At 40.7% G+C, this 16877-nt stretch overlaps 1 protein-coding gene across 1 annotated transcript in view; it reads right to left on the bottom strand.

Moving 5' to 3' along the window:
• Nucleotides 1-13058: 13058 nt before the first annotated feature.
• The window catches only part of FSTL5 (follistatin like 5), a 1067859-nt gene continuing 1064040 nt past the window's right edge, over nt 13059-16877 (bottom strand). The window contains exon 17 of the transcript XR_010091251.1: nt 13059-13071. The gene's annotated coding sequence lies outside the window, so the exon portion shown is untranslated. The remainder of the gene's footprint in view (nt 13072-16877) is intronic.

The following is a 16877-nucleotide window of genomic DNA, read 5'->3' as shown; positions in this document are numbered from 1 at the left end:
GAACACGTGTAAAGTCCCGAAATGGCGGCCACCTATGTTTAACACAAAGGATTCGTGCTGAACCATGCGAACGGCTGATATAAAGCTGGTAGGTAAAATATCACTTAATTACCAGCCGGGTGGTCCGGTATTCGGTAGTCCGGTTCGTTCTTTTACAACATCAAATACGAATTCTCCTGATTAGTCCACATGAACCAGGTAATTGTAAGCTATCATATGCTGGGCCCCCATTCACCCATCGCAGTAACCCTCAGTTCTCTGTAAAACAACTTACTATAGCTAAAGTAGTTCTCATACAGAGCCACCTTAACTAAATCCACAATCAATTGGGTCAGTGAGGATGTCAAATCTAACTCCAGCAGATGTTCATCAACAGCCAATACATCATGAGGGCTGGACACATTTTTCGAGTTTGACTACTTTGACCTTAGATTTAATATTAATTTTGAAGTCAGTGTAAATTCACAGTAATTCTTACTTTAGTAAATAACCATGTTAGGACAGGCAGAGTTCACATTGTGTATATTGCTGAAGTAAGAAGTTTGCAAGTACCAAAGCACAAGCAGTATGCTTACAACAAAACAAATAATACGTCACTAACTAGAGAGTAAATAAAAAAAATCACAAATCAGTAAAACTGTTCTAAATCAAAGAATCAGAGTGGTGGTAGTAGTGGAGAAGATTGTGGTGGTAGGTTGTGACCTTAAATTCAGCACCCATGGACCTGCTTTGGTGGCAGTGGAAACTGTCATAACAGTATCCTCTACTTCAGCACTTGGTTGCTTAATGCTATTGAAAATTGTGAAGGTACAAGTGAAATTCATGGTGGTGGTATTGACGGTGGTTGTAGTGGTCGTTATGGTAAAAATAATAGTGGGTGAGATATTGCCAGTCGTAGCAGATGCAGCTGGCATCACAAGTGTTTCTGTTGTAAAAGGCGATTCTAAAGTCTGCACTAGTGATGTACCGAACTGTTCGCTGGCGAATAGTTCCCAGCGAACATAGCGTGTTCGCGTTCGCCGCGGCGGGCGAACACATGCGCGGTTCGATCTGCCCCCTATTCGTCATCATTGAGCAAACTTTGACCTTGTGCCCTCCCTTCCAGACCCTCCCACCTCCCCCCCAGCATCCATTTTAGATTCATTCTGAAGCTGCATTCTTAGTGAGAGGAGGGAAAGTGTAGCTGCTGCTCATTAGATAGGGAAATTGATAGCTAGGCTAGGGTATTCAGTGTCCACTACATCTCATCTGATCTCTGCTGTAAGAACAGCACCCCAAAAAGCCCTTTTTAGGGCTAGAACATCAGTCTGCTTTTTTTTTCTAATTGCAGTTGCCTGCCTGCCAGCTTCTGTGTCAGGCTCACAGTGGATACTGTGCCCACTTGCCCAGTGCCACCACTCATGTGGTGTCACAATAGCTTAAGCTTGACATTTAAAAATACTTTTTTTTTCACTCTAATAGATTGAATAGCAGTTAGTTGTCTGCCAGCTTCTGTGTCAGGCTCACAGTGGATCCTGTGCCCACTTGCCCTGTGCCACCACTCATATATGGTGTCACAATAGCTTAAGCTTGACATTTAAAAACAAAACTTTTTTCACTGTTATAGATTGAATAGCAGTTAGTTGTCTTCAAGCGGGTGTCAGGCCTTCAGCATGTACTCTGCCAACCTCAGCAAGTGCATTTGCCACTCATATCTGGTGTGACTATAGTGTGCCTTTAAAAAGAAAAAACGTTTTTCACTGTAAGCTTATAGTAGTTAGTTGTCTGCAAGCGTCTGGGTGTCAGGCCTTCAGCGTGTACTCTGCCAACCTCAGCAAGTGCATTTGACACTCATATCTGGTGTCACAATAGTGTGCCTTTAAAAAGAAAAAAACGTTTTTCACTGTAAGCTAATAGCAGTTAGTTGTCTGCAAGCGTCTGGGTGTCAGGCCTTCAGCGTATACTCTGCCAACCTCAGCAAGTGCATTTGCCACTCATATCTGGTGTGACTATAGTGTGCCTTTAAAAAGAAAAAAAGTTTTTCACTGTAAGCTTATAGCAGTTAGTTGTCTGCAAGCGTCTGGGTGTCAGGCCTTCAGCGTGTACTCTGCCAACCTCAGCAAGTGCATTTGCCACTCATATCTGGTGTCACAATAGCGTGCCTTTACAAAGAAAGAAAGTTTTTCACTGTAAGCTAATAGCAGTCAGTGTCCTTAAAGCGGGTGTCAGGCCTTCAGCGTGTACTCTGCCAACCTCAGCAAGTGCATTTGCCACTCATATCTGGTGTCTCTATAGCGTGCCTTTACAAAGAAAGAAAGTTTTTCACTGTAAGCTAATAGCAGTTAGTTGTCTGCAAGCGTCTCGGTGTCAGGCCTTCAGCGTGTACTCTGCCAACCTCAGCAAGTGCTTTTGCCACTCATATCTGGTGTCACAATAGCGTGCCTTTAACCCCTTAAGGACCAAACTTCTGGAATAAAAGGGAATCATGACATGTCACACATGTCATGTGTCCTTAAGGGGTTAAAAAACAAAAAAGTTTTTCACTGTAAGCTAATAGTAGTCAGTGTCCTTCAAGCGGGTGTCAGGCCTTCAGCGTGTACTCTGCCAACCTCAGCAAGTGTTAATTTGAACTATGGGGCACAAGAACTTGAATCGAAAACATCTTTAAGCGAACTATTTTTTCACTAAGCTTAGTGAATAACTAACATTAACGAGTCGGATTAAACGCACCCTAAATGGTAAAACGTTTCACATGGGCATACGAAAGGTACACATGGCAATTAAAATCAGAAACTATGTAAAACATTTTTAGATATATAAATTAGTACACCTGAATATTAGTACACCAATACGATTAAGCACGTTGATTAATAAAATAAAGAAATGTTAATCTATCAAAGCGGCTTGAGAAAATATATGTTTAAAAAGATAAAAAAAATTCAAAATCTGCTTATAAAAAAGAAATACTGCCTTAAAATTCAAAATGCAAGTATGAATATTAGCACACACAAGCTATCTACCAAATGTGAAAACTATTATTTAGCTTTTCTGGCAACTAAAAGTAACATACTACAGAGTTTACTATATTCAGTGCAATATCTAAAGGAAGTACTGGCTAAAAAATTCAATGCAAAACTAGCAAAGTTGTCAAAAACTGTATAAAGTCGGTTGTTTTCTTTTTATCTGGTGAATAAAATGTTTCTACATTATATCACACAGCTATTTGTCGTCTTCAAAAAATTCTTCTTGTGGTTTTGTCTTTCTATACTTTCAGGATTCATGTTTGCACGTTTTTTTTAAGAATTTGCCAGGAATCTATTTTTGAAGTTGTTCCCCTCCTCTTGACACGATCAATGACCTGTGTGTCTCTGTAAGCAGGGTTGACCTGTTAGTCCCGTTTTCCATTCAAGTTGCAAATGATGTCCCGGCTAGGTTTCTAGGGACAAATGTTGGAGCCTCGGCGTTGCCCCAATATGGAGGGAGCGTGGAGTTTGTTGGAGGCTTCGATGTGAGTAGCGAGTCTGGGGGGAGACCCAGTTGCCCCAGGATTCCCTCTGCCTCCTGCATGTTGCGTACGGTATGCTTGGCGTACGCATGGCGACTTCTCGCTTCAGTAGTTAGGACACGCCCCCCTAGCCCGCCAGCTTTTACCATACAAGCTGGTGGAGTCTGAGGCGTTCAAAAAATTTGTAGCTATTGGGACACCACAGTGGAAGGTACCCAGTCGAAATTTCTTTTCAAAAAAGGCAATCCCCAACCTGTACTTGATTGTGCAAAAGAAAGAAATGGCATGTCTGGCACACAGTGTTGGGGCAAGGGTCCATCTGACCACTGATACCTGGTCTGCAAAGCATGGTCAGGGCAGGTATATCACCTAAACTGCGCATTGGGTAAACCTGCTGATGGCTGCCAAGCATGGAATGCGTGGCTCTGCAGAGGAGTTGGTGACACTGCCACGACTTGCAGGCAGGCCTGCTGCCACCTCCTCTACTCCTCCTACTCCATCCTCTTCCATAACCTCCTCGGCTGAGTCCTCTTCTGCTGCTGCGTCTTGCTCCACATCAACGGCAACCCCAGCTCCCCAGGTGCTATTCCACATCCCTATTCTGCTCTGTGTCAGTGTGTATCATGGTCTCTGAGGACAGGTGTTAATCCATATCTGCCAAGTGACCACATGCAGGGGGAACAGTCTCTATTCTGCTCTGTTTCAGTATGTATCATGGTCTCTGAGGACAGGTGTCAATCCATATCTGCCAAGTGACACTATGTAGGGGGAACAGTCTCTATTCTCCTCTGTGTCAATGTGTATCATGGTCTCTGAGGACAGGTGTCAATCCATATCTGCCAAGTGACCCTATGTAGGGGGAACAGTCTCTATCCTGCTCTGTTTCAGTATGTATCATGGTCTCTGAGGACAGGTGTCAATCCATATCTGCCAAGTGACACTATGTAGGGGGAACAGTCTCTATTCTCCTCTGTGTCAATGTGTACCATGGTCTCTGAGGACAGGTGTCAATCCATATCTGCCAAGTGACCCTTTGTAGGAGGAACAGTCTCTATTCTGCTCTGTGTCAGTGTGTTTCAGGGATCCTTATGATATGTGTCAATCCATATCTGTCAAGTGACCTTATGTAGGGGGAACAGTCTCTATTCTGCTCTGTGTCAGTGTGTTTCAGGGATCCTTAGGATAGGTGTCAATCCATATCTGACAAGTGACCCTATGTAGGGGGAACAGTCTCTATTCTGCTCTGTGTCAGTGTGTATCAGGGATCCTTAGGATAGGTGTCAATCCATATCTGCCAAGTGACCCTATGTAGGGGGAACAGTCTCTATTCTGCTCTGTGTCAGTGTGTTTCAGGGATCCTTAGGATAGGTGTCAATCCATATCTGCGAAGTGACCCTATGTAGGGGGAACAGTCTCTATTCTGCTCTGTATCAGTGTGTTTCAGGGATCCTTAGGATAGGTGTCAATCCATATCTGCCAAGTGACCCTATGTAGGGGGAACAGTCCCAATTCTGCTCTGTGTCAGTGTGTGTCAGGGATCCTTAGGATAGGTGTCAATCCATATCTGCCAAGTGACCCTATGTAGGGGGAACAGTCTCTATTCTGCTCTGTTTCAGGGACCCTTAGGATAGGTGTCAATCCATATCTGCCAAGTGATCCTATATAGGGGGAACAGTCTCTAGTCTGCTCTGTGTCAGTGTGTTTCTGGGATCCTTAGGATAGGTGTCAATCCATATCTGCCAAGTGACCCTATCTAGGGGTAACAGTCTCTATTCTGCTCTGTGTCAATGTGTATCATGGTCACTGAGGACAGGTGTCAATCCATATCTGCCAAGTGACCCTATGTAGGGGGAACAGTCCCTATTCTGCTCTGTGTGAGGAGGATGAATGGGAAATGAGTAGCTCGGTATCCAACCTTGTGCAAATGGGGTCTTCCATGCTGTCGTGCCTTTTGAAGGACCCTCGTATAAGAAGGCTGAAGGAGAACGACCTGTACTGGGTGTCCACGCTACTAGACCCCCGGTATAAGCAGACAGTGGCGGAAATGTTACCGAATTACAAGTTGGAAAGGATGCAGCATTTGCAAAATAAATTAAAAAGTATGCTTTACACAGCGTATAAAGGTGATGTCACAGCACAACGGGAATCTAACAGGGGAAGAGGTGAAAGTCATCATCCTCCTCCCACGACCACGTCATATCTGCCAAGTGACCCTATGTAGGGGGAACAGTCTCTATTCTGCTCTGTGTCAGTGTGTTTCAGGGATCCTTAGGATAGTTGTCAATCCATATCTGCCAAGTGACCCTATGTAGGGGGGAACAGTCCCTATTCTGCTCTGTGTCAGTGTGTATCAGGGATCCTTAGGATAGGTGTCAATCCATATCTGCCAAGTGACCCTATGTAGAGGGAACAGTCTCTATTCTGCTCTGTGTCAGTGTGTTTCAGGGATCCTTAGGATAGGTGTCCATCCATATCTGCCAAGTGACCTTATGTAGGGGGAACAGTCTCTAGTATTCTTAGCCTAATTGCAGGGCGTGGCAAGGCTTTATAAGCCTTCCCCCGCCCTGCAGGGCTCAGTCTGCGCGGAGCCCTCCATGGGTGAAGATGGATTTTTTTTTTTAATTTTATTTTTTTTAAATTGCGTCGGATCTTATGGCTTTTTATTTGGCCTTTTTTGGGGCTGAAAAAATAAGATTTTAGAAAAAAGAAGACGTCAAATGGTAAGTTGAATTTTTCTTTGCAGGTTAGTTATTTTATTCCCCCCTCGCTATTTTTTAGGGTGAGGGGGGTAGATAGGGGGTAACTTATTTTGGGGTGGGGGGGTGGGTGACTAGGGGCTTGGGGACCCCTAGTCACCTTTGATTGGGGGGTTATTTAGGGCCCCACCCACCACTCAGGGGTGGGGGCTGGAGGGGACACAGTAGGTCCCCCCTTATTGTTTTTTTAGGGCCCCCACTCACCGCTCAGGTGTGGGGGCAGGGGGGAGGACAGTAGGTCCTCCCCCTCATTATTTTCATGCCCCCCACCAACTGTGCAGGGGTGGGGGCCAGGGGGGAGGACAGTAGGTCCCCCCCTCATTATTTTTATGGACTCCACCCACCGCGTAGGGTTGGGGGCCGGGGAGGAGGACAGTAGGTCCCCCCTCATTATTTTTATGGCCCCCATGCACCACGCAGGGGTAGGGGCGGGGGGAGGACAGTAGGTGCCCCCCCCCCAGTGTGTATCAGGGTCCCTGAGGACAGGTGTCAATCCATATCTGCCAAGTGACCCTATGTAGGGGGAACAGTCCCTATTCTGCTCTGTGTCAGTGTGTATCAGGGATCCTTAGGATAGGTGTCAATCCATATCTGCCAAGTGACCCTATGTAGGGGGAACAGTCCCTATTCTGCTCTGTGTCAGTGTGTATCAGGGATCCTTAGGATAGGTGTCAATCCATATCTGCCAAGTGACCCTATGTAGGGGGAACAGTCCCTATTCTGCTCTGTGTCAGTGTGTATCAGGGATCCTTAGGATATGTGTCAATCCATATCTGCCAAGTGACCTTATGTAGGAGGAACAGTCCCTATTCTGTTCTGTGTCAGTGTGTATCAGGGTCTCTGAGGACAGGTGTCAATCCACATGTCAAGGTGTCAATATGTCATATGTCAGGTGTCAATCCATATCCATTGTGATTTAGGAATGTTAGGTGATTTATGCCCTTGATGGATTAAAACCAGACTCTGCATCAACTGTGTAACTTTCCATGGTAGTTTTGCCCATGGATCCCCCTCCGGCATGCCACAGTCCAGGTGTTAGTCCCCTTGAAAAAACTTTTCCATCACTATTGTGGCCAGAAAGAGTCCCTGTGGGTTTTAAAATGTGCCTGCCCATTGAAGTCTATGGCGGTTCGCCCGGTTCGCTGGTTCGCGAACGTTTGCGGAAGTTCGCGTTTGCCGTTCGCGAACCGAAAATGTTATGTTCGCGACATCACTATACATCAACATAGTCTTAAATTAGAGTGGTAAATTACTCAGTAAAGTATTACTTTACCTAGAGGGTATTGGATGCACGGAATAGTCTTCCAGCTAAAGTGGTAGAGGTTAACACAGTGAGGGAGTTTAAGCATGCGTGGAATAGTCATGCGTGGAATAGTCATAAGGCTATCCTAGATATAAGATAAGGCCAGGGACTAATGAAAGTATTAGAAAATTGGGCAGAGTAGATTGAACAAATGGTTCTTATCTACCATTACTTGTAATAGTGATGGGGCAGCAGCAATGGTGGTGAAGGCAGCAGTTATTAAGGGAAAGTGGTGTTCAGACTCTCATATACTATGGTCTACTGCCTTCCTCTACCCTTCCTACATTTCTTCTTGAGATTAGGCTGCAACAATGGTATCATCATTCCTCATGGACAAAGTTTTCAAACTCTTAGGAGCCATTGCACTACTGCTGATTGTTATTTGGGATACATGGCCACTTTTCCTACTCTTATACAATTATGCATTGGAATTAGTAAGTGCTATTGATGATGGTGGGTTTATCTTTCCTTGTACAAAAAAAAATGGTATATGAATGTGTATTGTGTAAACTAACAAAACTTTATTTAGAAAAAATAGGTATTTATGTTGCAAAATGGGCTGGTGCTTTGTTAATTTACTATTGTAACATTATTGTGCTTGACATTAACAAACAATGCACAGTGGTTGCACACATGCACAGCACACATTGCACTCAACACACTAAATAAATAGGATTTTCTTTCTAAAAATCTATTCACAAACAGGACTATACATAGGACATAAGGTCATGTGTTTAGACTTGAAAGAAAGAAGATTTAGTCTAAGGCAAAGGAAAGGTTTTCTTTTACCATAGGAAGGATGTGGAACGCTCTGCCTGAAGAAATAATTTTATCAGAGTCTGTACAGATGTTTAAACAGCAACTAGATGCATACTTGCAAAAATATAATATGCAATGATATGATTGTTAAACTGTAGGGTAATAGTTTCTTGATACAAGGATAAATCTGACTGCCATTCAGGGGTCAAGAAGGAACTTTTTTCCTAGTTTGTTACAAAATGTAAAGTGCTTAAAACTGTTTTTTGTTTTTTTTTTTGAAGGCTGAGGAAGGCTGAACTTGATGAACACATGTCTCTTTTCAGCCTATGTAACTGTGTAACAGTTATCAAAAGAACCCATAAACTTCTAGCAACTGTATATTGGTAACCTTGTATGTCCCACTCAAAGTTGTTTCAAGTGTGTGGTGTGTACATTTGTGTCTAATGTTGCATGTGTGTTTTTATATATTGTTGCCATGTGGAAGCAGTGATTTATTTGTGTGATATTTGCCTTTGAATGTAGGAGTGTGTCTGTTTGTAGTGTTGTTGTTTTAATGCAGGGGTGTATATGAGTGTAGTGTTGGCTTTTAAAAGCATACATAGACATATACATACACAATGACCTACACACAAAGACACACAGACAGATACAAACACTCAGACACACAACTGCACACACAGACACACAGACACACATGTAATAATATATAGATACACCAACTGACACACATACAGATACAAGCACTGACACACATACATATACATTGGTACAGACATGCAGATACACAGAAACACACATACACACAAGGGCAGAAACTGAAACACATGCAGATACACAGACACACATGAAGGTACATAGGCGTATAGATATTGTGACAGATGCTCTGATGCCATGGCATTTTGGAGAGGCTTGAAGGCCACAGACTATGGACCTGGTCCCAGGGGTACCTGAAAGAGGTGTGTGACAGTAGCAGTCAATGTACAAATTATAAATTGTTGCTTTGATAACTCTACAGTACCCTATGCTGACTGACTAGAAGTGTATACATTTGCATAAGACTGGTATGCAAATGAGAGCAACAAAATAAGTAGTTAAATTAATATATTATTGTTTTTATTGTGTTTGGAAATTATATTTGTATTATATAATTAATGCAGTAACTTTAATTGCTCATTTGCTAATGTTCTATGTATTTGTATTTCTAAATGTTTGCCATCGCATGTTTAAGGACAAGTTCCCAAAGGCAAAGTCTTTGAACCTGTTGGCTGGCTGCACAATCCTTCTAGTCCAGGAGCAAACCAAGAGAGCTAAGCATGACAGCTTCAAGTGTCTTTGTAAAGACAGGAGCAATTATTATAAGAAGAGCTGCAAAGGAATATACAGAGGGAAAAATACCTGCCTGGAAGGAAAGTGCTCCAGAGAAACCCCAAGCTTTGGTGACTGGGGCTGAAGAATTCCAGGGTCCCGGCAAGCGGCTAGGATGTTGACTGGGTGGAAGCACTCGGTCGGAGTACAGGAGCTATATACACTGACACATGTAGATACACAGACACACACTAACACAAATACAGATACACAGACACACAAACAGACCTAAATGCAGATACACAGGCACAGAGATATACACAATGACAAACATATACATGGATATACACACAGAAATACACAGTGACATTTATACAGATATAAACACTGACACATATACCGATACACATTCACAGATAAATAGGGGCACTCAATGATACACATGCAGATATACAGACACACATACACATATACACAGACACACAGATACACCCATGAGGATACACAGACACACACACTAACATACATACAGATACACAAACACAAAGATACACACACTGACATAAGCAGATGCACAGATGCATACAATAACACACACCCTACTATTTCCTACCTTTTGGCTTCAGCTGGCTGAGGCTGTTAAGAGTTAGGAGCTGGGTCTCCCACTCTCTGCCTCCTCCTCTCTGTCCTTTCTCATTCCAATGTGGCTCTGTTAGATGAAAGCCAGTCACTTCTTCCCAGGCTGCCATTAAATGCTAAGACACCACAGTACAAGACTGGGCCCCTGACAAAACATTACCATTGGATGGTCCTAACTGCATGCGCCATCTGATGGGCTCCCTCAGCATGCGGGCTCCGTTGCAGCTGCACCAACTGCACCAGCGGTAATTCCACGGCTAGTTTAACCCTTAACGTGCTGAGTTAATTATTTTAAACAGTTCAGACTACATAGATCAAAATGGAAGGCTCCTGCTTACTAAAATGCCTATATCAGATAAATGTTATGTATATTAGAGTTTATCACTCAAGAAATGTTACTATATAACTTTGAGTGCTGTCCTTCTATTTGTCCATTTGATTTTTAGCTGCATTGCAGCTTGGTTTGAATTAATGAAAGGGAACGTGGCTTGTCATACATTCTAATAAAGGCAATTAATGACTATAGAAGTATAACACTATTTGCCATTTTCTTACTTGCCTTATTTGATATACTATAGACTTTTTATCCTGTGAAAGTACCATCACACTGCACACTGTGCACACTGATATTAACAAAAAGGGGGAAAAAATGACCACATAGATATATAAATAACAAGCGAAAACATATATGTTCAAATATGGCCAACAAAGATAACCAAGTAATATTGAGACCACATAACTAAAATGCTGTCAAAATGTATCCCCTCACAAACACAAATTGAATATGTTATAAACTGAAGGAGCACTATATTCCCACATCAAGGGGATTTTGTTATTTTGTGTCTTGCCTCAAGAATTCCACAAATAGTCAGTAGAGGGTACAATACGAACATTATTTATTATTGCTGAATTTTTCAACACATTCTTCGTGCAGAAATACAGACTAATGAAAAGAGAGCACAGCAGATTGGAGGTATGAAATTTTACAAATGAACAGCTGAATTACCACTATTGAGAGAGAAATGAATTCAACAAAACAGGAAATAATATTTCAAGAAGCTAATACACATGCCCTGGAACAGAAATAGGAACCCTAGAGACAAAATAAAACATCTAGAAGACAGATCAGGAAGGAATAATATTAAAGCGAGAGCCATATCAGAATAAGTAAAAAAAGTATCAATCTAAAAGCATATCTTATTAAATTCTTATTTCCACTAACGGACAATGTGGGAAATATAGATACTTTAATGGAGAGTTATCATTGAACTCACAATCTAAAATGAAGAAAGAAAGAAGGATCTAGGGATGTTATTATATGTTTCTTGCATTTCATATAAAGAGCAAATGTAAAAAGATTGCAAGACAAAGTAACTGTTTTGAAGGGAAATTTAAACATGTCCTTATTCTACCATGCTTTCCATGAGAAATGTTTTTTGCACAAGTTACCCTCAATTTGAAAATTCCAAAGTTGAATCTGCAGCCAAACTAGGCAATGCCTCTACACACAGAATGGAGACAATACATTTATGACATCTTCCCATTCAGTCTAATTAGGCGTTAAATAGGTTACATAGTTGTCTTTTTTAAATCACCTAATTTCTTTATATAAATATAATATGTCAAAAAGTCCACTTAAAAGGTATATTTTGAAAGTAAATCACAATTTAAATACTGGATATTAAGGTGCAATTAATGAATATACGAATCACACCCTCCTTCAAATGAAAATATGTACAAAAGCAATCTAGAAATTAAACCATAATAACAATAAAAAGGAAAATGTGAGAGAAGTTGGGGGGAAAAGAAACATTTATCTAACAACACCAAGTTATCATTAGGAAAAAATTATAGAAATATATTTGTAAAAATATTAAAAACTCTCATAATATTGTATTGGTGAAATAGATGTTGTTGTTACATTTCAAACATATGTTGTATAAATACAGTACATTTATAATTGTAGTATAAATAAGTATACCAGCAAATATATATATAAAATCTGTAAATATAAATAATTAGTTGATCACCCATAAAGTTATGTTAAAATGTAGTTGAGATATATATATATATATATTGTGTTACATAAATACAAGTAATGCATTTTGTAATAAGAAACCCACCAGCAATATATACATTAAATATATAGATCCAAATGTGGATGCAATCTACTTGGATTTTGCTAAGGCAGAATTCCACACAAATAATTACTATTGAAGCTGAAATCAGTTGGTTTAGATAACAAACCTTGTTTATGGATAGAACATTGGGTTCTTTTCTTTTTCTAAACACCTTAGACACGCCCAGGTAATCCCTAAATCCTGGACTAGTAGGGGGTCCTTGAGGACTGGGTTGAGAACCCCTGGCTTAAAGGGTAACTCCAAGTACCATGTATACTATAGTGATTTGAAGTGGTTGTGCTACTTGGGGTCTATATGTGCCGTTTTCATTATGATACGCTACACATACGAATTGTAACTCTTCTGCTGCCGGATGGGCATGTCTACCTCTGGCCGCATATTTGTGTGTCATCGGCCTGGATTGGAGCTAAAGGTCTGTGCTGGCTCATATCATCTCGGTGAATATTTCTATGCAAAGAAACTCACTGAATAGCTAAAAATATTCTCTTAAAGCTCTCAGACAATAAATGATCATCAGGATCGACACAGGGGGGCCATAGTACTCCTCACATCATAACCACTACAGTGGGCTGTTTATGACCACAACAAAACCATTGCAACTTAATATGTTTATACATTATCTGGAGTGGGCATTGAAAGTCACATGTCTGTATTTAAGTGCAAAGAAAACCCTGCAGAAACCAGCTAACAATTAAAAATGGGTTGAGCAGGTGAGAAAATTACTATAGAATCTTTAAGGTAGACACAATATGATCCAGCATTGCTAATATTTATATAAGTGTCAGAACATTGCTGAACTAATTGGAGATTTGTTAAGAATTATTTAGAACTTGTGAGGAACAATTGATTTTTGAACATTCTAATGGTAATGTTTTCAATTTTATAGATGTAAAGGACCACTTGAATATTATTGACTAGATAAATAAAAAAAGGAGGAGACAAATCTATCAGAGTTGTCTATTAAATTTGCAGTAGGAGGAAGGAAAGACAAATCCTGATGAAATTTTAAAAAATGAACTTCGAAAAAAAGGAAAATTACCTTAAAAATAAAACAACCTCTCATATATTTAACAACAAATAAACTACTTTCAGATAAACATAAAAGAAAAAAATTATACATGATACTCTAGTACAGGGGTTCCCAATTAATTTTTCCCGTGGAACCCTTTTTACAGTGTATTAGCATCGTGAACCCCACTCCCCCCACTTTCCCCCGCCCATTACATTATTTTAATGTGCCGGTGTTTGTCTGTGTGTCAAGGTGTGTGTGTATGTGTTTGTATGTGCCAGTGTGTGTATCTGTGTGTCAGTGTGTATGAATCTGACACACAGATACACACACACACACAATGGCACATAGTGGCACACAGATGCACACACTGACACATAGATACACACAACTTGAGTGTTTCTGTGTGTGTGTGTGTCTGTGTGTCAAGGTGTGTATCTTTATGTCACAGTGTGTGTGTCTGTGTTTGTATGTGCCGGTGTGTGTATATGTGTGTCAGTGTGTATCTGTGTGTGTGTGTGTGTGTGTGTGTATAGCTGACACACAGATACACACACTGGCACATAGAAACACAGATACACACTGACACACAGACACACACACAGATACACAGATACACACACTCAGAGAGACATACACACACATTTAGGTACACAGTGACATATATACACACACTTGCACCCACAGATACACACCCTGCACATACATACATTCCGATACACACATTGCCACATACACACAGTGTCATATACACACACACACACACACACACACACACAGAGGCATATACAAACACACTGATAAACACTGGCCTTGGCACATACACACACCCACACACCAATACACACATACTGACATACACACACACTCAGATACACACAGTGACACATACACAAACCTTGACACACCGATGCACACACTGACACACATACTCTTTGACAGACACACACACATACACTCTCACACATATTCTTTGACAGGCATACATACAAACATATATACACTCTCACTGACAACCACACACACATTCTCACTGACAAACACATACACACTCGCAGTCTCACTGACAAGCACACATACACTCTCACTGACAAACACACACACACTCTTTGACAGACACACATACACTCTTTGACAGACACACATACACTCTTTGACAGACACACAAACACATACAAACTCCCTAACAGAAACAAATGCAATTTATTATATAGTTTTTTTAAATTTTACTCCACCCGGCTGGAGTGCTGGCATGGAGTCTCTATGTCCGCGTGGTCCGGTGGGGCTGCTGTGCTGGGTGTGTGGTCCTTGGGGTCCAGTGGGGAGTGGCTGGCGTGCGGCACAGTGTGGGCGGTGGGGGAGCAGTGATCTTCCTGCTCAGCTCCCTCGCGTGCATCTTAGTGATGCCGGAGTTACATCAGATTCTGGCTCTGGTATCACTGCTGTTTGCGCGAGGAAGCTGAGCCGGGGAGAGTGCTCCCTCGCCGCCCGCGACCCTTTTTGTTTTGCTAAATTTTGGTGGAAACCCATTTGTGTTCTCGGAACACCAATTGGGAAACGCTGCTCTAGTATATGTGATAAATGCTGACATGTTAGTACACAAATGAATAATATGAAAATATCTCAATTAGTGCATATAGGCATTTGACTTGCAAGAAAAATAAATTTATAAATAAATAAAAAATAATATTTCCAATACACCCCTCCTGCACTTTCTACAGCTATCTTCCAGACAAAGTACATCAGGATTTTCTTTATGTCATCAGACATGACAGTCTTAGCAACTCATACAAAGGATGAAATGACAACTGAACTCCAAGTAGCCGAGAGAGACACACTGTCATTCCCGGAGGGTTTTACCCATAAGGTTTCTTTCACATGCACCATAATGTTTTCTGCAGTTAATACTGTTATAGCTAATTGAATTGGCGGGGCTGACAATAGTCTGTGGTTAATCTTAATTAGAGACCCATAACCAGCCACGACTCACATTGTTCAACTTACATACTTTTTATTGCTAACGGCACCTATCTGGCAGTCTGGGTTATTCGACTTAATTACAACGCCTCTACAGGTATTATTGATGGAAGGTACCATCAGACAGCCTTACATAGATCCCAATAAAACACCACCAAACCCTTAGGCCAGCCTTAGCATGTATAGTGCTACGTATATTGACCCGATTAGCTGGTTTAGCATGTATAACACTCTTGGAGAAAAGCTTAGCCTTCACTGTGGACATATTTCATGTCTTGAGTACATAGATTACCAACGACCTAGCATATGCCACTAGACAGACCTTTTCTTAGATTGACAGGCTAGTCAACATGCCCTAGCTGATCTACGAACGCCGCCTACCAGATGGATGTATACTACAATGCCAGCTTGCTTTAGCAATTCAATTGTACTTTTTATGTTTTATTATCAATACTATGCGCCTTTAGGTAACCAAGATGCAACGGTTCAGCCTGTCTAACATTTAAACTCTACTTAACCAATAGCCTAGTGTTGCATATTTCCTAAGTCTGTATAACTCTACGATTCATGGCTTGTACTTTAAACCTATAGATTAGCAACAAATATTATTATACGTGTTATTAATTTTCTGGAAAGCTTGCTTAATATAAAATGAGGCAGCCATTCGTAGGAGATGTACTACTGTGTTAACCTGATCCCATCCTGTACAAATACCATGCATCCCCTCTTCTTTATTCTGTACCCCATTGAACTCCTGCCTCAATAAAAGAAAGATTGAAAAAAAAAAAAGAAATGACAACTGAAATATTAGCCTCCAGATTGATCAATCCTATCCATCAGTAGTTATGAATAATAAAAAAGTACATATATACTGTATAAAGTAATAGTTGTGATATATAACAAACATTATGAAGTATGTCTAAAGGTTATGTCTTCACAACACTTAGATGAGATGTATCTATCTGATATATTTGGATCAGCAATATGTATATTTTATATTACATATACATATTTCTTAAATTAGGGTTACAATTCCATTTGGGTTTTGAGCTAAGTTTGGATGTATGCAGGGAGTGATAAATCATAGTGTAGGACATATGGAAGCAGATAAAAATATTATATTGAATTCTTGTATTGCGAGACAAATAAAAATCCCAGTTAAAAAAACAACATATTTTAAGTCCACTTTGTAACAAAAGAAATGTGGAAACATCCAAAGGGATGACGACTTATGTAAGGCAAAATGTGTGCATAGTATCATGGTTATGGAAGCACTACATCTATTTCAGGATTTTATTACTATAAATATAACTAAATTGTATATAGATTGTCAGAAATCTTTCATATTTATTTTCTAGAGCAAACAAACAAATAGAGGAAAGTAGGTACTGCCTGTGACACTATAACTAAAAGATAGCGTCTAGGTGGGTCCAATTATCCTTAGCACCAAACCGAGACTCCAGGGGTCTCTCAGGGCTTAACCCTAGTATAATCTAGACAAAAA

The sequence above is a fragment of the Pelobates fuscus genome, chromosome 6, assembly GCF_036172605.1.
Source record: "Pelobates fuscus isolate aPelFus1 chromosome 6, aPelFus1.pri, whole genome shotgun sequence".
Lineage (NCBI taxonomy): Eukaryota > Metazoa > Chordata > Amphibia > Anura > Pelobatidae > Pelobates > Pelobates fuscus.
The sequence above is the reverse complement of the archived record's forward strand: the minus strand, read 5'-3'. Positions and strand labels throughout refer to the sequence as shown.